Source organism: Nomascus leucogenys, chromosome 13 (assembly GCF_006542625.1).
Source record: "Nomascus leucogenys isolate Asia chromosome 13, Asia_NLE_v1, whole genome shotgun sequence".
NCBI lineage: Eukaryota > Metazoa > Chordata > Mammalia > Primates > Hylobatidae > Nomascus > Nomascus leucogenys.
Window position 1 is genome coordinate 83784540 of NC_044393.1, and position 22540 is coordinate 83807079.

At 39.8% G+C, this 22540-nt stretch overlaps 1 protein-coding gene across 6 annotated transcripts in view; it reads left to right on the plus strand.

The window, feature by feature from the left end:
- The window catches only part of CALD1 (caldesmon 1), a 194765-nt gene that overhangs the window by 56310 nt on the left and 115915 nt on the right, over positions 1-22540 (plus strand). For all 6 annotated transcript variants that reach the window (XR_004032978.1, XR_004032980.1, XR_004032982.1 and 3 more), the window contains exon 2: positions 8920-9007. The gene's annotated coding sequence lies outside the window, so the exon portion shown is untranslated. The remainder of the gene's footprint in view (positions 1-8919; positions 9008-22540) is intronic.

The window sequence follows — 22540 nt, forward strand, 5'->3', positions numbered from 1 at the left end:
TAGCCTGAACTAGAATTTATTGACTTGAGACATTCCTTTGTGAATATCAAAAATTTCTAAGTACAACCTTTATTGATGAGATTGTCAAAAATTGAGAGTATAATAGAATTAAAGAGGTTCAATTTTGCCAAACTGGACATTATTAAATTTATCCTATATGCTGGAGGCTGTGCTAAATTCTACAGATAAAAGATAAATGAGGCTAGGCGAGGTGGCTCACACCTGTAATCCCAGAAATTTAGGAGGCCGAGTCAGGTGGATCACCTGAGTTAGGAGTTCGAGACCAGCCTGGCCAACATGGTGAAACCCCGTCTCTACTAAAAATACAAACATTAGCTAGGTGTGGCGGTGGGTGCCTGTAATCCCAGCTACTCAGGAAGCTGAAGCAGGAGAATCACTTGAACCTGGGAGGCAGAGGTTGCAGTAAGCTGAGATCGCGCCACTGCACTCCGGCCTGGTGACAGAGTGAGACTTCATCTCAAAAAAAAAAAAAAAAAAAAAAAAAAGATAAATGACATGACTCTTACCCTTGCTCGGATGTCCATCCTGTTTCCTCAGCTTTGCCTCCTCAACCATGAGGGTTCTAATCTTCATAGTTGCTTCTCTTTGATAAGTTCTATTCATTTAGGAAGCCATACACAGACACATAGGCAGAAGAGAACCAGAAGACTGCATCCATTGGAAAATTTAATATACATAAAAATTAAGTGCACCATTTCTTATCACTTGCTGAAACTTAGGTAACTTAACATCATGACTTACAAACAACAGTCAGTGCTCTGATAATGATGACAGTGGTAGTGGCAGTGGTGATGAATACGATGATGAAGGCAAGAGAAACAACTGCCACTGCCTTTTCACAAACTTTGGACTTTTTATTATCTACACTAGGTTTTTCGTGATGAGTGGTAGTTATACCCAGCTCAAACTTCAGGTACACTATGACTCTGTGAAGAGAAAGATACATTTTTCTCAGTGTCTCTTATGCCTATAGCCACAGGAAACTTATCAAACACTGACGTCAGCTACTTTCCCATGAGAAGTTCAGAAATTTCATAAGACCACAAATGACTTTCTCTTTCCTATTTGCTTCAGACAAGTACAGAACTTTTCACGAAGCTTAAAAATAAACATCTGACCTTCATGGATACATTCTCACTGCTTCTCCAATCAGAAATCATCTTGCCTGCAAAAATCCACCCTCATTCTTCTATTAACAATTGAAAGATCTTGGATCATGCAAATAGCGTCACAGATTACTCTTCATTAAATGACTGTCCAAGAGAAAGGAGAAAAGGCTGCAATGATTAGGCACCATTTTAAGATATCAAAGCCCATCTTTTGTACTATCATAGAACAGGATAAGATCTGGTTTTTTTTCATAGTTTTACAAAACTGGCTCCTCTGAGAACATACATCTAAGCTATATCCTTTGCACTCCATAAAATTTTAAGAAGAACTCAGCAAAATTTCCCTGGGTAGCTTGCTAGTCTTGGGACCTGATGGTATAGAAATAAGCAGGCCAGGCGCGGTGGCTCACGCTTGTAATCCCAGCACTTTGAGAGGCCGAGGCGGGCGGATCACGAGGTCAGGAGATTGAGACCACGGTGAAACCCCGTCTCTACTAAAAATACAAAAAATTAGCCGGGCATGGTGGCGGGCGCCTGTAGTCCCAGCTACTCGGAGAGGCTGAGGCAGGAGAATGGCGTGAACCCGGGAGGCGGAGCTTGCAGTGAGCCGAGATTGCGCCACTGCACTCCAGCCTGGGTGACAGAGCGAGACTCTGTCTCAAAAAAAAAAAAATAATAATAATAATAATAATAAGCTAAGAATTGAGCCATTCTACTTTCCAGATGCAGAATGGCAAAGAAGAAGGCAGAGAAAGGAGCTGATAATATTAATCAAGGGTCAATGGCATGCTAGGTTCAATACTAGGCACTTTATATGTTATCTCAATCATCATTCAACAACAGACTTTTTTCTTTCATTCTTTTTTTTTTTCTGAGACGGAATCTTACACTGTTGCCCAAGCTGGAGTGCAATGGCGCGATCTCGGCTCACTGCAACCTCCATCTCCCAGGTTCACATGATTCTCCTGCCTCAGCCTCCCTAGTAGCTGGGATTACAGGCGCACACCACCACATTGGCTAATTTTTTTTTGTATTTTTAGTAGAAACAGGGTTTCACTGTGTTGGCCAGACTGGTCTCAAACTCCTGACCTTGTGATCTGCCCGCCTCGGCCTCCCAAAGTGCAGGGATTACAGGTGTGAGCCAATGCACCTGGCCAACAACAGACTTTTATGAAGCATATGATATATGCCAGAGAACATGCTAAATGCTTGGTATGGAGTGATTGATAAGACCATGCCCTTACCAATGGGAAGCCCATACTCATGCAATGCTACCGTAGAGGCATTAACCACGTACAATGGAAGAAGAAAAAAACCCTTCAAGGTAGTTATTACTATCCTCATTTTAAAATTGAAGTAACTGGTACCTGTTAGGTGTCTTTGTTAAAGAGCTTCTCTTAGGTTATTAAGCATAGAGTTCTGTGTGACCCCATAGTCAGTCTTACAATTCCATGCTATTTTAATGGGAAAGATCATGTTCAATCCAACTGAATGATTTAAAGCTTTGTCTGCTATCCAATAAATCTGTTTGCTACAGAGTGCCACAAAAATTCTGACTTTCACTGAATAATTGACTTTTTCTTTAATTATAAGAACAATTTCCTTAATTTCCCACTTTAGCCTGTTTGGTAGCTAAATTCCTAACATATTATCATATTAATACATCTTGTCCCTCTTATCTACTCATTTATATAAATATCTGTATACATTTCCATATGCATTATTCCTTAATAACACAGAAAACATATCCCATAAAAATCAAGAGATTCTCATACAGACATAAACCTATACACTAAAATACAAGCATACTATAGATGAATTCGTTCAAGATACGTAGGCAAAATCTGAAATGGAAACGTACGATTTTAAGAAATAAAGAGAAAACATTGTTCAAGGGCTTGATGCACAAAAGAGCTACAAGAAATAATTTGGGGAAGGTGGGTGGTTAAAAGTGAGGACGAGAAACAGTGGATACTAAGCAAAGGGTTGGATGGACGGTGAAATTTCATGGCATTCTTAAGATGATAAGTAGTCCCTGTATTTGCATTGCCTTGGTATGGGCCACTTGCAAAAACATTCAATATTTCCCTTTTAAGATATGGTAAGCCAAAATATATATATGGAAAGTTCACTAAGTCATTGGTAAATAATCCAGTGTTGACTTTTAATTTAGAAATAACTGGCCAAATTGATCCCAGCCTTCCCAACTACAATTGTCCCCCTGCAGAGTACATTGATTTGTATTATCTTATTGTTTTCTCTCATTATTTGTCTTTCTTTTTATTATTTTATTTTCCTACTGGTACAATATATGACCAGAGATAGTGAACTTTGGTGATTTTATATATTTTGAGCTCATAAATTCCCTTGAGTTGTCATCTTTCCAGACTAAAGCTTCATCTTTTTCTATTCACATGTTCTAAAAATAATCTTTTTAATGATGTGTAACATATTGAGAAGTGCACAGTTTATAATTGTACAGAGTGATGGACTTTCAAAGAATAAACGCAACTGAGTAGTCAGCACCCAGATCACAAAACAGAATAGTACTTGCATTCAGAAGCCCCCAAAATGTCCCTTCAGAGTCATTGCCTTCCCCCACTCAGCCACTGCCTCATGATAACCATTATTCTGATTTCTAACATGAAGTATTAATTTTGTCTGGGCTTCAGTTTTTATATTAATGAAATCATATAGTAATTTTTGTTGTGTTGTTTATATTATGATTCTGAGATTGATTGCCTGAGCAAAACTTATATCATTCTAATTGCTATATAGGGTTTCATTGTTTGCCTCCCACAATTTATCCATTTTGCTGTTGATAGACATTGAGGTTATTTCCTTTTCACGGCTATTATTAATAGTACTGCTATGAACATTCAAGTTCATGTCTTCTGGTGAATATATGCATGGATTTTTGTTATATATACGCCTATGAGTAAGATCTCTGGGTCACAGGGTATACAAATATTCAGCTGTAGCACATGCTGCCAAATCTTTTTCCCAAGTGATTTTGCCAATTTATATTCCCAAAGCAGTGCATGAGCATTTCAGTTGCTCACCAACATTTTGATTTATGTCTTTTAAATTTTAGCTATTCTAGTGCTATGTAGTTTTAGTTCATCATAAGTTTCAATTTGAATTTTTCTAACGATTAATGAGATTGAGCACTTTTTCATACGCTTGTTGACATTTTTGTCTTTTTGTTTTTGTTTTGAGACAAGGTCTCTCTCTGTCCCCAGGCTGGAGTGCAGTGTCATGATCATGGCTTACTGTGGCCTTGACTTCCCTGACTCAAGAGATCCTCCCACCTTAGACTCCCAGGTAGCTGAGACTACAGGCATGCACCACCACACCTGGCTAATTTATTTTTTAGTTGTTGGCAATTTTAAATATCCTGTCTGTGAAATGCCTGTTGAAATCATTACTCATTTCTCTATTAGATCATCCATCTTTTTCTTTTTGATGTGTGGAAATTTTTATATATTCTGGATACAAGTTCTTTGTCATCCATATTGCTAAGATTTTCTCAATCTATGGCTTGCATCTCCACTCTTTTTATGGTTTTTAGTTTTAATGCAACACAAGTTTTTTATTTTTATGTCCCGTTTACAAAATCTTTGCTTATCCCAAAATCATGGAGATTTTTTTTTTTCCTGAAAGCGCAAATGTGTAAGTTTTCACATTTAGATCCACAATCAATCTGAAAGAATTTGGGGGAATGATGCTAAATAGAGGTCAAGTTTTGATTTTCCTTTTTCCATATAGATATTCATTTAGGTGCGGCATGATGTTACTTTTCTACAGATAGGGATTGTCTTACCTTCTGGTTGTTTTGATAGAGTTGGGAAAGTTCTCTTCAGTTAAATGGGGCTGAGCTGATCTACAACTCATCTTCCATTCTGCATGACTCCTTCAACCTCTGGTTTGCTCCCTCTCCGTGGCTGAACTCTCCAAGGGTCCTAACTAAGGTTGTATCCCAAGACCATTTATCACAGTGTCATTTACACACAGTAAAATTTACTCTTTTCAGTGTACAGTTCTGCAAGTTTTGACAAGTGCATATAGTTAAATAACAATCACCATGAAAAAGATATAGCGCAGCTCTGTCACCCCAGAATGGTCCTTCCCTCTTGCACTTAAGGTTTTTTCTCCTCAGCTCCACAAGGCTGCGAAGACTCTGCTCTGCTTCTCAAAAATGTTCTACTTAGTTTCTGTCTTGTGTCCTCTTGTCCTTTGTATCCAAAGTATACCAAATTCCTTGAGGGGGAAATCGCTGAATGTAAGATTACTTTTCCAGGCCTTCCTTCTCTCTAAGATGTTGGCCCCTCAAGTCCTGGTTACCACAGCAGCTCTGGGATGTCTCCAAATTAATTTTGGTTTTGTGGAATATTATCCAGAGTTTCTAGTTATTCTCAGTGAAAGCACTGGACCGCCAGAAGCTATTCCATTTAGGCAGATACCTACGTCAGTCTAGCTACATTCCACAAACTCATCAACAATCTCCTCCAAAACATTTAAAGAAAAATGTTGTATAGAACTCAAAAAGGTAAAAGAAAATGTCAATGTTGGCAGCTATGGCTGCTCTATGGAAGGAGCTTTGGAATAAAACAAAGATGGGTTTTAATTCTAACTTGTCATTTAATAACTGTGTGACAATGAATCTTACTTCCAAGTGGGGATAATAAAAAACAACTAGTTTCACAGTTTTCTTGTGAAGATTAAATGAAAGAACAGATAACAAATACCTTGCAAATAGTAGGTATTCAATAAATTATAGATATTATTATGTAATATATTATCGTTTCTCTTAGAGTTATAAAATGCACTCATCTCTTAGAAATAACAGAGAAGGAGCCGGGATAGGTGGACTTGAAAAGCAATACTCTTCTCTGAGCACCCTGTTAGATGCTGAAAAGGGGGAACTTGGTTGGACTTGTTTTATTCAAAACGATATCAAGGTCATTCACATATACAATACATTTTTTTCATGGAAAGATGGTAGAAATAAATCATCTGAATTGAGTACTGTTGCAAATCTATTCCAAATGCTTCATTTTATAGATGAAGAAATTGAGTGGTTAAATGACTTGTACAAGGTCAATTCACTTGTTAGTGTTTATTTAAATGACCCAAATTCCCTAAGATCATATATTTCTTTTCTTCTAACATACTCCTAGCTCCCATGTTTAGCTATAAATGTAAGGCAGAGACAATTAATAATGTGTTATTATTACTGATTCATTCTAACTAAAACCCATCGATCTATTTTTAAATATTTTACTTTAATTTCCATCCCCACAAATTATGTGACTTCCTGCCAACTATGATTGAAATAGCTACTTGCCATTCCTTTCCCATTTTAAGGATTATGTCCTGTAGCTTTTCATTTTTCTGTCTGTTATTAAGAAATGATCTGCCTTATCCTCTAATGCATGAAAGGAGCTCTTGCAAGCCTGTAGAACACAGCTCTCTTGAAGTCTACCTAGCAAAAAAGGGAGTGGGGAACCTCCATCCCTCTAGGCACTGGATACAAAGCTGATGATGTGCTTCTTTGGCACTTTCATCTCTGGGCAGGGACAGATCCTCATGCTTTCCAGCAAAGGCAGCCCGTGGGGATCATTTTTTGGTAAGACCCTGTGTCCAGCACATCTTTCAGCATTGTGTACTCTACGAACAGACATAGAAGCCTGAATCCCACATGGACTGAGTAACTTGGAAGAGTTTCATGATCCCAGAGTGCACAGCCATGTCATAAAACCCTCACACCAGGCTTCTCAAGGGCTCTGCCTGGAACATGCTTCCTTCAGATCTTTACATGGGGGGCCTCTTCCTAGAAATGTGTTTTTAGCCTAGATGTCTCCTTTTCAGAGAGACTATCCCTCACCATCCAACCTCCAGGGACCCTCAGTGGACCTCTTTACGTCCTGCTGTTTTTTATTTGCTCACTCACTATCAGAAATGTGTGTTGTCTGAACTCCAGCAGAGTATAAGCTCCATGGAAGCAGAGCCCTTGTACATCACCGTGTGTCGTGTCCTGGAGCAGAGGACTCACTCAGTGAACAAGCAAATGGGCTCCTGTATCCACCAAATACACCCAGCATGGTGGGTCAGGCCCTGGCTTTGAATACTGGCCTCACCACTAGCTGGGTGAATTCAGGCAAATGACTTCAGCCAAGAAACTTCTCAGTGCTTATCCTAAGATAAGAATATGTATTTTACAAGGTTGTTACAGTCATCAAATGAAATAATGTGTGCAATGTGCTTAGCACAGGGCCTATCACTGAAAAATACTTAACAAACGATAGTTATTATTATTATTTCCATAATGAAAGCAAATCATATTATGAAAAAGTCACAGAGGAATTGTTTTATAAAAATGGTAATGTTGAAATCAGAGACCCTAATTCAACCATGTAAGATAAAATTTTAAATTAATGAAAATCTGGGTCTTCTTAGTTATTTACAATTATTTATTTTTGTAAAGGATCCCTAATTTAACCTTTGCAATGATTCTCTGTTGAAATAAGTTATCATCTCACCCTCCCCTCTTCCCCCACCACCAGCCTCTTAGTATCCATTTGGAAAATGCCATCTTTCTGAGAATACTTGCAGTAGAAATTTTAAATTAGGATATTAACCATCTCTTGTAAATATATGCTAGCAATGTTTTTCTCTTTGTTTAATCTAGAAAGGTGCTAGTTACAGTTTTTCATGCTACTGAATGACTTTAGCTAGAGGTTTCCTGAGGGTTCTAAGAAAATCGCTATTCTTAGGGGACTAGAAATCTGATCAAGAGGGAAGAAATTACTTCTTTCTTTTTATTACACCTTGGTTCTCCTATAGTAAATGTTTTCATATAAAACTCATTTCTCCCCATGCCCGAGGAGATGGTTAAATCAAAGGAGCAATAACTAGTGCCTGGCTGTTTGCCACTGGCTGCAATGGGGACTCAGGGAGGAAGACAGGCTCATTTGCCTAACAGGGCCCAGCTCTCTTCCCGTCTTCCTTCATCTTGGGCCTTTTCCTTCCTTACTACCTCCGGTCTAGACTCAGCTTTCCCTGCAGAGACCTTTGGCAACTGCTTCTGAGCCAGGGCAGCCAGCATCTGTGTGTCGGGCACTGCATTAAAAGCTATGGCTTAAAGGGCTCAAGGGAGGAATGGTTCACCCGGGCATCTATTTGAAGTTGCAAGGTAACTGATGGGAGAGAAAGATCTTAAAACAGGGAGTAAGAGCTTTATCAACTTTCTGGCCCTTAGACCCTAAATCTGAAAATAGAAAGGAAAGAGATTATCTGAAGACAAACTCCACTGTTAGTGACTCTGCCATTCATTTTATGTTTTCTCTTGAAAGCCTTTCTGTCTTTCTCTCACTAACAAGATAGTTCATGGACATACATAGACACTACAGACCAAAAAAGTTTTCCACTTATAACATTTTCTTCCTTCAGTTTCCCTTTATTCATTCGCAAATTTTGAAATAAAAATACTGAGGGGATTGGGAGCAGTGAAAAAGAAACTTGGCAATTAAATACTGCCCCTGGGTTTGTCTTAACTATACCTCCTTCTTCAGAATAATTTATTCAGAATAAATGGATGGACTCTGCGATAACTGTATTTTCCTTAAAATGCAAATGCACAATAGCTATTTCTACCCCTGCCTTATTTCTCCCTTTAGATTCTAACTAACAACAGTACTTGAGGAAGAAATGATATTTGAAAATATATAGTCTGTATTAAGTAAAATTCATTCAACTTAATTATGTTTCCATCCTCCTTTTATTCCAGGTATCATTGGAACATTTCAAGATCATCAAATCAAATTCCACAGGGATTAGTGATCAACCAGAAGGCTCAGACATCTGATTGCTGACCTGTGAGTAAAGTTTATGTTTTATTAATACTTTGGGCTCTGCTCTTAGGAATTACACAGCCTCTGTGCCTGATATTCTAAATTCTTACATCTAAAGATGCACTGCGAGAAACCAGTTTTTCTGCTGTGGCCCTCCTACTTTACTTACCAGTTAATTAATCGGTTAGAATCTATCAAGTTTTAAAGGATCTATCAAGTCTTGTATTCTGTTTTGTAATCTGATTTTTTTTTTTTTGCTTTATTTTTAAATGTTTCCTGCAATGTAATATCTTTCACAAAACAGTCCTGGATCAATCATGAAGTCTTCACTTCCTGTGGAAAATGCTAGTGTCTTGAATCAATAAAGACAACATGAGTCAGCCTTCCAAGGTGAATAAGCTCACCTTTGTGCAAACACTGGTGATCTCAGGAGCACTAAGTACCCCTCACTTTCAACAAATCTCTCTCACCTGGGAGGAAAACGTCTACCAGAACAAGGACCACCTAGGGAGGTGAAAGAGGGGATTTTCACTTTAGAGGATGGAGAAACCAAAGGGCATTTCACTCATTCACAGTTTTGCTGAGCTTGGCTCCAGTGGGTAGAAAAGTTCTTCAGGAGTTCAGCATACCACTCAGGCAATTGTTGTTTCAAGATTCTATCTGTTGTCCCCATGCAAGTTTTCTCAGGCTACCATAGTGAAAATCCACAGACTGGGTGGCTTAAACAACAGAGATTTCTTTTCTCACCATTCTGGAGGGTGGAAGTCTGAGATCAATGTGTTGGCATGGTGGATTTCTCGAGGCCCTCCTTGCAGATGGCCACCTTCTCCCTGTGTCTTCACATGGTCATCTCTCCAGGCACACACCTGTCTGGTGTCTTTCTCTCTGTGCCCAAGTTTCCTCTTCTTGTAAAAACACTAGTCATATTGGATTAGGCCCACCCTAAAGACCTCATTTTAACTTAATCACTCTTTGAAGAACTTATCTCCAAATGCGGTTACATTCTGAGGTCCTGAAAGTTAGGATTTCAACGTATGAATTTGGGGGAAATACCACTCACCCCATAATGCTGCCACCATCATTTTCTCTCTCTAATATGCTGATTTTTTGTTTATTGCACATGGGCTTCCCTCTGCTTCTCCCCTCCTGAACTCCTTCAGCGATTACGTTACTCTCAGAGCATTTGCAGTTCCTACAGTGCATTATAGTCATTTGGGTAAAGCTCTCATTTCCCTATGATATTCTATAAATTCTGAAATCAGAGAATGTGCCTTTTACATCTCTCATAGCACTAGAGGAGGTTTTGTATACAGTAGACATTTTGTAATATTTATTAAATGAATGACTGAATGAATGAATGGAAAGAGGATTAGATGCAGCCTCTGAACCTACAATTTATTTGCTTTAAGACTGTCTCCAAATGATGAGTATTTAAGATGCTTTCTCCTCACTTCCTGCCCCCCAAGACAGGTAGAAATAAGTTAAGGCTGAGGAGAAAGATTGAAAGAAGGGTGTGATTGACTAACAGCAGGAGAGTTACCTTTCTTCCAGAGGTAGGAAACAGTAAATAGCACGAGCATGCCCAGTTAAGGTGGCCTTTCCATGAGAAAACTGTTCGGGGATCCAAGAGGGACTTACTGAGTTTGAAGCCTGTGGGACATGCAAGGGCATGTGTCTAGAAAAGAATGCATACGCAGGTCTGAAGCTGAGAACCAGAGAGGTTCACAGTCACCGCCTACAGGCAGGAAGCAGCAGTGTGTCAATGGATGAGGCCACCAAGGAAGACTGTGTAGAGGGAGAGGAGCAGTGGCTTAAAGATTCCATCAGAAATTATATATGGAAATTTTTCCTGGTAGATAACAGGAGAAGGACCCGTCCAAGAGGAAGAACACTACATGATACTTCTAATGAAGCTGTGTGAGAATATGTAGATGAGCTAATGTGTTTGTCTATTTTTTCTCCCCTAGTGTGAAGCTGTGTGAGAATATGTAGATGAGCTAATGTGTTTGTCTATTTTTTCTCCCCTAGTGTTTTTGGACCTATTTTGTTCCTTCTCTGTCCTGTCTTTTGGGGGCTATGCCCCAAACCATTCCTGTGAGCCTTCTCCTACCCACCTTTGCTCCCTTCTAGCTAACTCCACCTATGGTCATTGTACAACTCCCCTGCTGCCTGCTCAGGGAATCTTAGACAAACTTCCTTTGGGCCCATTTTCTTCATCAGCCAATCAGAGCTGATCAGAATGGACAGGAGGGGTGGCCAGGATGAGAATCCTTAATGACCAAAGAGACAGGGGCAGGTTGTTTTCAGGGTCAGGTGGCTGTGACGCAGTGGTCACAGAGCATCATCTTGTATAGTCAGTAAAGGCCCCAGATAGGGGTGGAGGGCTGTGCCTCTTTTGCCCTGAACTCCCTCCTTTGTCCATTGTCCCCTGCTGATTGTCCCATTCCACCTGTTCCCCAGAATAAGCTTTGGTAGTATTTTAGGGTTTCCCTGCCAGACCAGAGAGTGGAGGGGCTAGGCCATGGCCGCTGACAGTCATTACCAGCCTCCGCTCTCTAGGCCTCACCATCAAATGTCATTTCTCACGGAGCCATATTTACCCCGGGCTGAATTTCCCTAATTTGCTCTGCTAGCATGATGCAAATAAAAGAGGTAAAGGTATTTATTCATCTCTCTTTTATTTTCCAAAGTGTTATTTCTTTTCCTTTAAGTTCTCTCCTTGCTTTACTTTATTTTTCTTCTCTCTCTCTTAGTTCTCCTTCCTTAGTAGAAACCCTTGATCTTCAGGGTGATTTTCTGATTATTAGCAGAAGAGGCTATCAGAGATCTAGAAGCCACATCCTGCATTTCTTTATTCCCCTGCCTCACCCAATTGTTTTAAATGTACATCGAGATACCAGCTTTCTTCAAGAACCCACTTCCACACTTTCCTCTTTGTGTTCTTGGAGTAGCTAGGAAAAAGATGCCCATTTTCTTGAAGGTACCCAAAATGTCAGTGACACTTGGGTTAGTGATTTTATGCAAATTACTATTTATATCAAATGAGAAATGTTGAAAGCAAGAGGAAACCCTTTGCAATCCATGAATGGTCTAGTTGGGGTGTTCCAGTGAATGATGGCCAGTGGCCAACATAGGTACCTCCCAACTGTGTTTCATTAATTTCAGTCAGCTCATGGGCTTGGAGAGAAAGATCATTTTCCTATGAGCATGTAAAAGAAGTGCTTTGAGTTGTAAGCACTTCGAAGGCTTTGCCTTTGTTTTCGAATGGGAGATTTTATAACCACTGTGGGCCAATATTTTTGAAGTCAGTTGAAGCTCCAGATGGAGTGGAAAGAGAAGCTTGGGTTTTTATTTTCTTCTTCTTTTCTTGAGTTTTGCAGAATGAGCCTCCCTGGAAACCTCGACAAAGTCCTTAGTCTCCTTTGGTTCAGGTGGTCTCAAGCTTTTTATAGTAGGATCTGAAGGGATCTTTCTTAAACTAAGATTCCTTCCTGTGGGTTTTTGGTAGTGGCTGTAGAACTAGGCTCATTTGGGAGAAGGTCTGGAATCCACTCCCTTCCCTGGGAGTCTCCTTTCAAGGAGACCACTCTCTGGGTCCTTGTCATGAGATATGAGAAGAAAAATCCACAATGAGCCTGGACATAGTCCCGATTTGGTTAAGTATTGAGGGGACACGAGGTCACAGGTCCCATGGGACTCCCAGCATTCTGGAAACCTTCATAGTAAAGAGGGTAGAGCACATTACAACACCACCACTTGCAGCTTTAGTAACCTTGCCTAAATAAATGTGTTTCCCCGGCCAGGGAATTGCACCTGGTCTTAAGAGGCACCTCCACGAAAACACACCTTTCTGCCTGGCATGACCATTGACAGAGAAAGACTGTGCTGAGAAGGGGGACAGAGCAGGGAGAAAAACACACAACGGTGCCAGGAGCTCTTGTCTAGAACTCCTTTCCAGGCTTTTTTCCCATAAGCGCAAGTGAGTACACAAGTAAAGAGAAAAGAATGATTGTGCTATTTAGCTTTGAACCAAAAACTATCAAGCCTTTCCTAAGGTTCCAACTCTAATAGGATTTGCACAGTTACAGGACACAGACTCAATTGCTTCTGAACTCTGCTTTAGGATGCCTAACAAGATTAAGTCGTGAACATCTCATACCACTCCGTGCAACAGTACTCAAACAGGGCTTAAGCAGAACAAACAGTCTAGGGAAAAAAAAAACCCTACGATATTTTCCTTCCTACTATTCTCTGTATCCCAGGCTCAACTTAATGCCAAATTAAATCTGGATTTGTTTTTAATAGACGTTTCCTAGAGGAAAAGGCAGAGCTGCATTCCCTGAAACATATTTTAGCCCAAACTTATAACTTGGATTTTTTCTTTCCTCCTCCCTTTTGCTAATTCAAAATAAAATGTCCATCATGCACTCTAACACCAGCCTGTAAGAGCTAGAGACAAATGAAGTCTGAATATTCACGCCAATGTGGTACAAATGAGCTGTGATTTCAAGATGCTGGCTGTTTTACTGACAGGGGAAAAGGGCAGTTGACTAGTTTAATATATTTGGCTGAAAACACTTTGCTAAAGAGCAGGAAAGAAGGCCAACGTTAATATTGAATCCTGTTCTTTAATGACCAAACATGATATATCACGGAATGGGGCATCCTGAGTTTGGGGGAAAGCATTTTATCATATCCACAGGATGCAGAAGGGAATGAATGCAAACATATTGCATTCATGTTGGGCCCTAAGGAAGAAGCTCTTCCAGGATTATTTTCTCCAAGTTCCTCAAAGAATTCCTCCCATAAGTATATGATACCATGATTTTGAATCTGATTTCACACAGAATTACAAAATTATAAATATAAAGACATTTGTTATTATGAGAGACTCCAGGAATCTATCTGTCTCCCATTATTGGCTAATGGTTTATAAATTTTAAAATGCAATTATAAGTTGGGGTTGATAAGGGAAGCCTGTGACCACCATTAGCACCTTCCTTAAACATGCATATTCAGTCACTCATTAATTCATTCATTCTGCAGATATCACTGGATTGGACCTTCTCCATCTCACGTGCCATATTAGGTCTGTGTTACATTTGCAATTCTATTATTCCTTACCATAAAATGGGCTTTTTTTTTAATTAAATGCAATGGAAAATTTTGTGAATCCAATGACGTGTTCAGTGACATAAATTGTGATTTCTGATACTGTATTTATTTTTCATTGGCTTTGTCCCGGCAAAGGGTCATAATATTTTAAGTTTTTCTGCCCTCTCATCCACCTATCATACTTTATAATGCGGTTTATAGGCAAAACACAGGCATGCACTGGCTATATCTGTAAATCTACTTTTCTGCAAATCACTTGAAGGGTAATGCATAATTGCCCCCTACATTATTTGTTTCCTAGATTCTTACTTTTGTATAGAATGTTGTTAAAAGCAGACTATAATGTAGTTCCAAGTATGCTCCTTCCTCTGTATCCATAGGGGATTGGTTTCAGGACTCCCAAGGATACCAAAATATACTGATGCTCAATTCTCTGATATACAATGGCATAGTATTTGCATATAATCTATATATATCCTCTCGTATACTTTAAATCATCTCTACTTCTAACACCTAATAAAATGTAAATGCTATGTAAATCACTGTTATACTGTATTTCCTATCATATTTTTTATTGTATGGTTTTTTTTATTGCATTGGTTTTTTTTTTTTAAATGTTTTTCTATTCCTGGTTGATTGAATCTATGGATGCAGAACCCATGGATATGGAGAGCTGATAGTAATTGAATTTAAAAGCAAAATAAGGGTGCTGTGATATTTTTATGAAATGCTCATGAGAGTCAAAGATGAGAGACCAGAAGCCAATTTACCGTGAAGTCAGTAGAGTTTAAGCTGCGGGGCCTCTCACGGGCAGAGGTCCCTACTTCAACACCCCCATGCCTAACTTTTTACATTTACTATTGTATTCTGGTTTTCCAAGAAGGCCTCTCAAATATTCTTCAGGTCCCACAAAACCTGGACCTGCCCTGAAACTAACCGATAAACTGAGATGATTTAGCATCATGTCTAAAGCTAATTAAGTGAGCAAAGCAAAGAAATGGTCAAAGTGTGAAATGTGATCATTTATTTTTTTAAGGCTTTAAGACAAATTCAGCTTATTTTCTAAAGTGAACCCCACTTAAGTGAAATAATAAATCAGTTTCCCAAGGCACAAGTGAACATAAACAGAAGATTCATTTTTACTTCATTAATAAACATCAAATATGAACAGAACCTAAAATTAAGCAGGCCAAGGCCTCCTGCTGACAGGAAACAGCTCCTAGTAAGAGCATTTGTAGAAGAACATAAATCCTTCCAGGCAATCGGGTGATCATTTCATCATTGAGGTCCTTGCTACAGTCTACTTTGTATTATCCATTTACAGGTCTTGTGAGATGTAACAGAGTGTTGTGATTAAAAGCACACAATCTGGGGCTGAGTTGCCTGGATGTAGACCCCAGCTCTATCACTTACTAGCTATGTGACCTTGGGCCAATGACTCACCTTCTCTGGGCCTCTGTCTTTTCATCTGTAAAATGGAAATAATAAGGATTGTCACAAGGATTTAAATTGGTATTATCACAGTTCTTAGAACTGTGCTTGGTACATAGTAAGTGCTACATAACTGTTGTCTACATAAATCAACTTATCCATCTAGAATGAAAGCTATATGGGATTGCTTGTGGGTTCACTCTTGCAACTCCTCACAGTGCCTAACATGGCACATGGTCAGCCATCAATGAAAGATAGCAATCCGGGGCCCATGCTGCCCTGCAAATATGCTTCCCTCGTCCACCATTGATGTAGTTTGGCTTTGGGTACCCACTCAAATCTCACTTTGAATTGTAATATTCCTCATGTGTCATGGGAGGGACCAGGTGAGAAGTAAATGAATCTTGGGAGTGGGTTTTTCCCTGTGTTGTTCTCATGATAGTAAATAAGTCTCACAAGATCTGATGGTTTTATAAAGGGGATTTCCCCCACACACGCTCTCTCTTGCCTGCTGCCATGAAAGACGTCCCTTTGCTCCTCATTCACCTTCCACCATGATTGTGAGACCTCCCCAGCCATGTGGAACTGTGATTCAATTAAACATCTTTCCTTTATAAATTACCCAGTCTCAGGTATGTCTTTATTAGCAGTGTGAGAATAGACTAATACAAGTATTTTTTTCAAATTTTGAGTCTGAATGCTCACAGGGATGCAGGGATGCATATGTTCTCCATTTTCCCATAAGCTACCACTCCCCAAATAGTTACCTCTTTGGTCCTTTAAACTATTTGAGTTTGTCATGCCTGATATAAATGAATGATACCATAACACACGAACACTGCTACAGTTAGTGGCAGTTTTATGGCTTATTGGAGTAAAGAGATGGGCCCATAAGGAAGTGAAATACGAGTCACTTCCACTCCCTGATGCTCTACCTGCAAACGGTGTTCCGGTTAACCTACCTATCCCTGTTTCTAAACTAGAGGTCTCAGAAGGGAAATAGGAAATCAAGAATCTGAGCAAGTACTTGCTTAGAAACAGAGACGAGTACAACCTAATATCAGAGCTGGCCAAGACTCCATCAGTCATGACAAGCTAGGTTATGCTGGTGTCAGAAACAGCCAAAATCTCAGCGACGTCAAAATGAACGTGTGTTTATCACTCATGCTTTGTCACTAACCCTGGATAGGCAAGGGTTTCTAGTCCACATCACTGTCATCCATGCTTAGCAACCCCTACTGACAATGACTGTCTGGAAATCTTACCAACCATGATGGAGAGAAAAGAGCTCTTTGGAGGGTCTATTGGCAAGTCTACCCCAGAAGTGACATGATACTTCTGCTCAAAACTCATTGGCCAGAATTAGCCACTTGGCCCCAGATGACCACAAGGGGCAAGCACAATTCTATAATGTGCCCAGAAGAAGTAAAACAAGAATATGGGGCAAACAGCACCAAGGATCATAGCTGTGACATTATTTGGAACTTGGAGTCTCGGGCCAGAATTCTTAAGCTTTTCAATGAGTTCAACTCAGCAAATATTTCCATTCATAAATAACTGCATAGCAAAGTACTCAGCACTGTGAGGGGATGTCAGAGGAGATGTAGGCCTTGACACTGAGCAACTTCAGACTTGGTCAAGAGAAAGTGATGGTATAAAACATTTGAACAACAAGTCCATATAATATTGATCACCAAGAACAAGCCCAATAATTGCTGTAGAAGCTGAAAGGGAGGGTGGTTCTGGGATAAAGATAGGACTTGAGCTGGACTCTAGAAAAATATACGGGATTTGCAGGAGTGGAGGGCACTTCAGGTTATGGGTGGCAAGAAACCAGAGACAAAGGCCCAGAGACAGAAATGAGGGTGAAATTATTACAGGATTCAGGAGTTTGGCTTGGCTGTAAGTTGTGTTTGCATGGGAGGGTAGGGTGGGGAGAGGAATCGTGTGATGGATAGAGTGGAACCATTTCACAGAGAGCTTCTGGGGTCTGCAGAGAAACAAGATGGTGGTATGTGGGAGGAAGATCATTTTTCCTGAATAACTCCATTCAAAACCAAGGAATTTGCACCTCCCAATCACCAGCCCTTCCCAGCACATTTATTCTCCAAAACAAGAGTCCCGAATACCCAACAGCTTCCCAGACCTTCTAGGCAGTCACTGAATGGAGACGGTAGTAAACCCTGGGCTGCTCCTGCCTCAAGTTTAAAGCATCTTTGATCACTTCTCCTGCTGACAAAGAATATCCAAGTTCAAGTGAAATAGCCTCTTATTGCTGGGGTCAGTGGAGCCTTTTTGCTATATAACATCTGTTTTTAAAATTCGGCTGAGAGCTGAGACCTTGACTTAAATCTGTTTAATTTAAAAAGCAGCAAGAGAACATCTTGTTTTCATGAATGTCCAGGGGCTGTGTGTCAACAAATAAAAGGTCTGTTTGTGGTATTCAAAGTGGAAAAGCTGGTTGTGAGATGTTCTGCCACTGGGATAAATTTATTATGGACTGTTTGTTTCTTGGAATCATGCACCAGCATTTGAAAAACACGGTGGACCAGCTTTGTTTCAATCAGCATATTTCTGCTTGATGGTGTGTTAGAACCATGCTTTTATTAACGGAAGTTCACAGAGCTGGATGGGTCTAGAAAGACGCCCTCTTTCATGCCTCCCACCTTAGCCACGTGAAGTTAATGTCTTAACGTGGATTCCCTGGGTCTGCATGAATTCTGGCAACAGCTTCTGATGGATCATTATTTTTATGTGACTTATGTGGGACCTGAAGTGGGAAAGAAGTGAGTGAGACTAGTTCACCATCCCTCAAATCTGACTAGTTGCTTTTCTCCTCACCCACCTATTTAGGAGAGAGAAGTGGAAAGGATTTTTATTTATCTGCACCTAGGGGAGCGAATGTCTGGCATGTACTCAATGTCAATTTAATTTGTTGAATGAATACAAACTCCAGTCTTATAAATTTATGTTCCCTGTATGAATTCATGTCTGTATATATATTAATGTCATTCCTTTTGGAAAAGGTGATTACTGCTCAGATCTTATTCTAACACATAGGAAACCATTAGCTCATTCCTGTAGTTCTCTCTCATGGTAGCTTCTTTTTTTCTTCTTTTTAGGTTTCTTCCTAACATTAACCTAATTTGTATTTTATTTATTGATTGCCCATCTCCACCATCAGACTACAAGCACCTTGAGGGCAGAATAGCTGCGTTCACATCTTATATGCTACACTAAGCAAGGTAGCTAGTACATGAATAATATTTCATAAACATTTATTGAATTTATTTATTTATTTTTATTATATCTGAAGTTCTGGGGTACATGTGCAGAATGTGCAGGTTTGTTACATAGGTATACACATGCCATGGTAGTTTGCTGCACCCATCAACCCATCACCTACATTAGGCATTTGTCCTAATGCTATCCCTCCCCTAGCCCCGCCCCCACCCCCCGACAGGTCCCAGTGTGTGATGTTCCCCTCCCTGTGCCCATCTGTTCTCATTGTTCAACTTCCAATTATGAGCGAGAACATGTGGTGTTTGGTTTTCTGTTCTTGTGTTAGTTTGCTGAGAATGATGGTTTCCAGCTTCATCGATGTCCCTGCAGAGGACATGAACTCATCCTTTTTTTATGGCTGCATAGTATTCCATGGTTGATATGTGCTACACTTTTCTTAATCCAGTCTATCATTGATGGACATTTGGGTTGGTTCCAAGGTTTTGCTATTATGAATAGTGCTGCAATAAACATACGTGTGCATGTGTCTTTATAGTAGAATGATTTATAATCCTTTGGGTACATACCCAGAAATGGGATTGCTGGGTCAAATGGTATTTCTAGTTCTAGATCCTTGAGGAATTGCCACACTGTCTTCCACAATGGTTGAACTAACTTACACTCCCACCAACAGTGTAAAAGCATTCCCAATTTCTCCACATCCTCTCCAGCATCTGTTGTTTCCTGATTTTTTAATGATCGGCATTGAATATTTTTATTAAAGTTCTCATTGGGATGATAGTTGTAGAGTCTCAGCCACTCTTGATTGTATCTGAATTTAAATATAATGCAGAAGATGACAGGACTTATAATGCAGCTGAATATGTAGGGGCCTTTTGTGTGATGACACACTCACATTCATTTGGCCATCCACGCTACTGAAGGTCCCAGTGGAATGGGCTAAACTAACCATCTCTATTTTCTCAATTTAAGGTGGTCAGCTACATCTGTCATATAGCTGGCCCAGATTAATGTCATAGCACAGGGCCGTAGTTTAGGATTTTTTTCCCCTCAAATGAGTAACTCATTCCTGGTGGGATAAATCTGTGACTTTAGCCTTATTAGCAAGAAATTCTGGCCCACGAAGCTATCTGGTAAAGGCAGTGTGATATGGTTTGGATTTGTGTCCCTGCCAAATCTCATGTCGAATTGTGATCCCCATTGTTGGAGGAGGGGCCTGGTGGGAGGTGATTGGATCATGGGGAAGGATTTCCCCCTTGCTGTTCTCATAATACTGAGTGAGTTCTCACAAGATATGGCTGTTTAAAAGTGTGCAGCACCTCCCCTGCTCTTTCTTCCTCCTACTCCAGCCATGTCAGGCATGCCTGCTTCCTGTTTGCCTTCCACCATGATTGAAAGTCTCCTGAGGCCTCCCCAGCCATTTACTCATACAGCCTGCAGAATCATGAGCCAATTAAACTCTTTTCTTTATAAATTACACAGTCTCAGATGGTTCTTTATAGCACTGCAAAAGCAGACTAATGCACAGTGCAAGGATCTAGGGTCAGAAAGGTGTTTTGGTACTCAACAGACCCATGGCTTAATGTCCACGTTCACTTGTCCAGTGGTCAATGCAGATCTTCCTGGTGATCAAGCACAATATGAATACTTTCACTTGAGGGGTACGAAAATGGATTCATTTGCTCCATTTTTCTTTGGCTGCCTGTGCAGATGGAATTGAAATGGGAATGATATGTGCATTCCAAAGGATCTCAAGAGAAATGCTCATTCGTTTACAAGAGGTGCAATCCCACAATAGTTTCTTGCTTTGTATACTTGAAAACATTCCCAAAGAAACAAAGTTGGATGCAGAAAAAATATTGGGAGAAAAGAAAAGTAATACTCCAAATTCTGAACAATTCTACCTTAACATGTTGATCTGTCTGCCAGCTGGCCACAGGGTTGACTACTTGTAATATATACTTTTGGTAGGCCGCATGTAGTTCTTGGAACTGTTTATATTCGGCTGCAGAAACTTAATTATTCTAAAATTGGCAGGGTGATCTTTGGTTACTTAATACAAAATTGCTTAGTCATCTTTAAACATAGTGTGGACAGCTTTTGTTTAAGTGTGAAAAATTAGGAATTGCAAGTGTACTCCAAAGAGATTTTAGGTCAGGGAGAAAAACAAGAAAGTATCATTCTTTCAAGATATTTAGCAGGTGGTTGCCACATGTTTTAATTTGACAAGCTAGGTAACTGTCGAGTTGAAGTCCTTGATTACAAGTATTTTTCCATTTTCTTTGTAGATATTGTCAGAAGTGGAAAGCTGTTGCTGCTGCTTCTTAGATGGTATTCTAATCCTACACTCTGCAAAGTACAGGTTTTTCAGCGAGAGTGTAAGGAACTCTAACATCAGCTGCTGGAACAGCTTTCTTGTTCTAAGAAGCGAACAAGGATGCCATTTCAAGCTGGTTGTCACAAAGATCCTCCTTTTGCCTCTTGGTTTGAATCCTCAAACTGTTGCCTTCCACGTATAGTACAGAGCTATAGTGCTTTAGCGAGGAAACAGGCAGGCAGAGTGAGCTTCTTCTGCATTTTTTAAAGTCTAAAGTGGCACCGGAAGTTTCTAGTTTTTCCAGGAATGCCCATGGCAACCTCACACTTTTCCTGTGATCTGGGCTGGGGCTCCTAAGGCAGATGGTGAGAAAAGATAAAAGTCCTGTAGCCAATGGGTAGCCACGCGAGGCCTGGGAAGGGTAGGTTCCCAAGCAAACCTCCAGAACGGTGCCTTATGTTTCTAATTACTGAGCATGGTTAGAGAGCAAAATCAGGCAACACTTTTTTTAGAGTGATGGAAACATTTAATCGGCTCTGAATGTCAGTGTTTTCTAATTATGATAGAGGAGTAGCAAGATGTTTCCAAAGGCTGCGGAAATATGAAGTGTATCAGCTGAATTCTGATTCTCTTCTTTTCTTATTCATCCTGTCTTCTTTTTCTTTCAACATCCAAGAACAAACCTATTCCCTCAGTTAAATGCCTAATACTCCTCTTCCTGAAATCGAAATGTCTCTCTAAGACCAAGTTCTTTTCCACTAGACAAAAACAACCACAACTACAAATCAGAATATAAAATAGAGTTCCACAGTAAACCACCACCATTCCCAAGGTTACTAAGAGCTCAGCCAGAGAAACAGCCTTTTGATAACGTCTTAGCCAAGTTCATTTGTTTAACAACTAAGTTCAACAAATAAGCACTGCCCTGGCATCTGTTCCAACTCAACAAGTGTGAGCCTAAAGCGGAGTATAAGAAAAATAGTCAGTTAAGAACTTTGAGGGATCACGAAAGAGAGTAATCACTTCTAAGAGATAACAACCTTTTACAGAAGACAAATATGTACTTGGTAATTAAAATACAAGCTATAGACTAAGTGATCCAATAGAAACACAACATGGGTATCAGTACAAACTCAGGTTATTGAGTCAGTTGTTCAAAGATCCTATGGTTTTGTGCTATTCTTAAGCAGGCCCCAACTGTGAGCCATTCCCTACCTGAGGAAAAGTCCAGGTATCCCCAAACTAATAAATGAGTGAAACTACTATCTAAATGACTCATTACTGTATAAATTACTATCTAAATATAAAGAAAGAGGAAGCAATCTAGTACTTTTCAACTTATTATTTATCTGTAAATGTGTATGCTTAAATTATATGTCTATTACATCCAAGGGACATAGCAGATAACATCCTTTAGTTGGGTTTCAAAGCTTTCCACCTTGGATTATAAA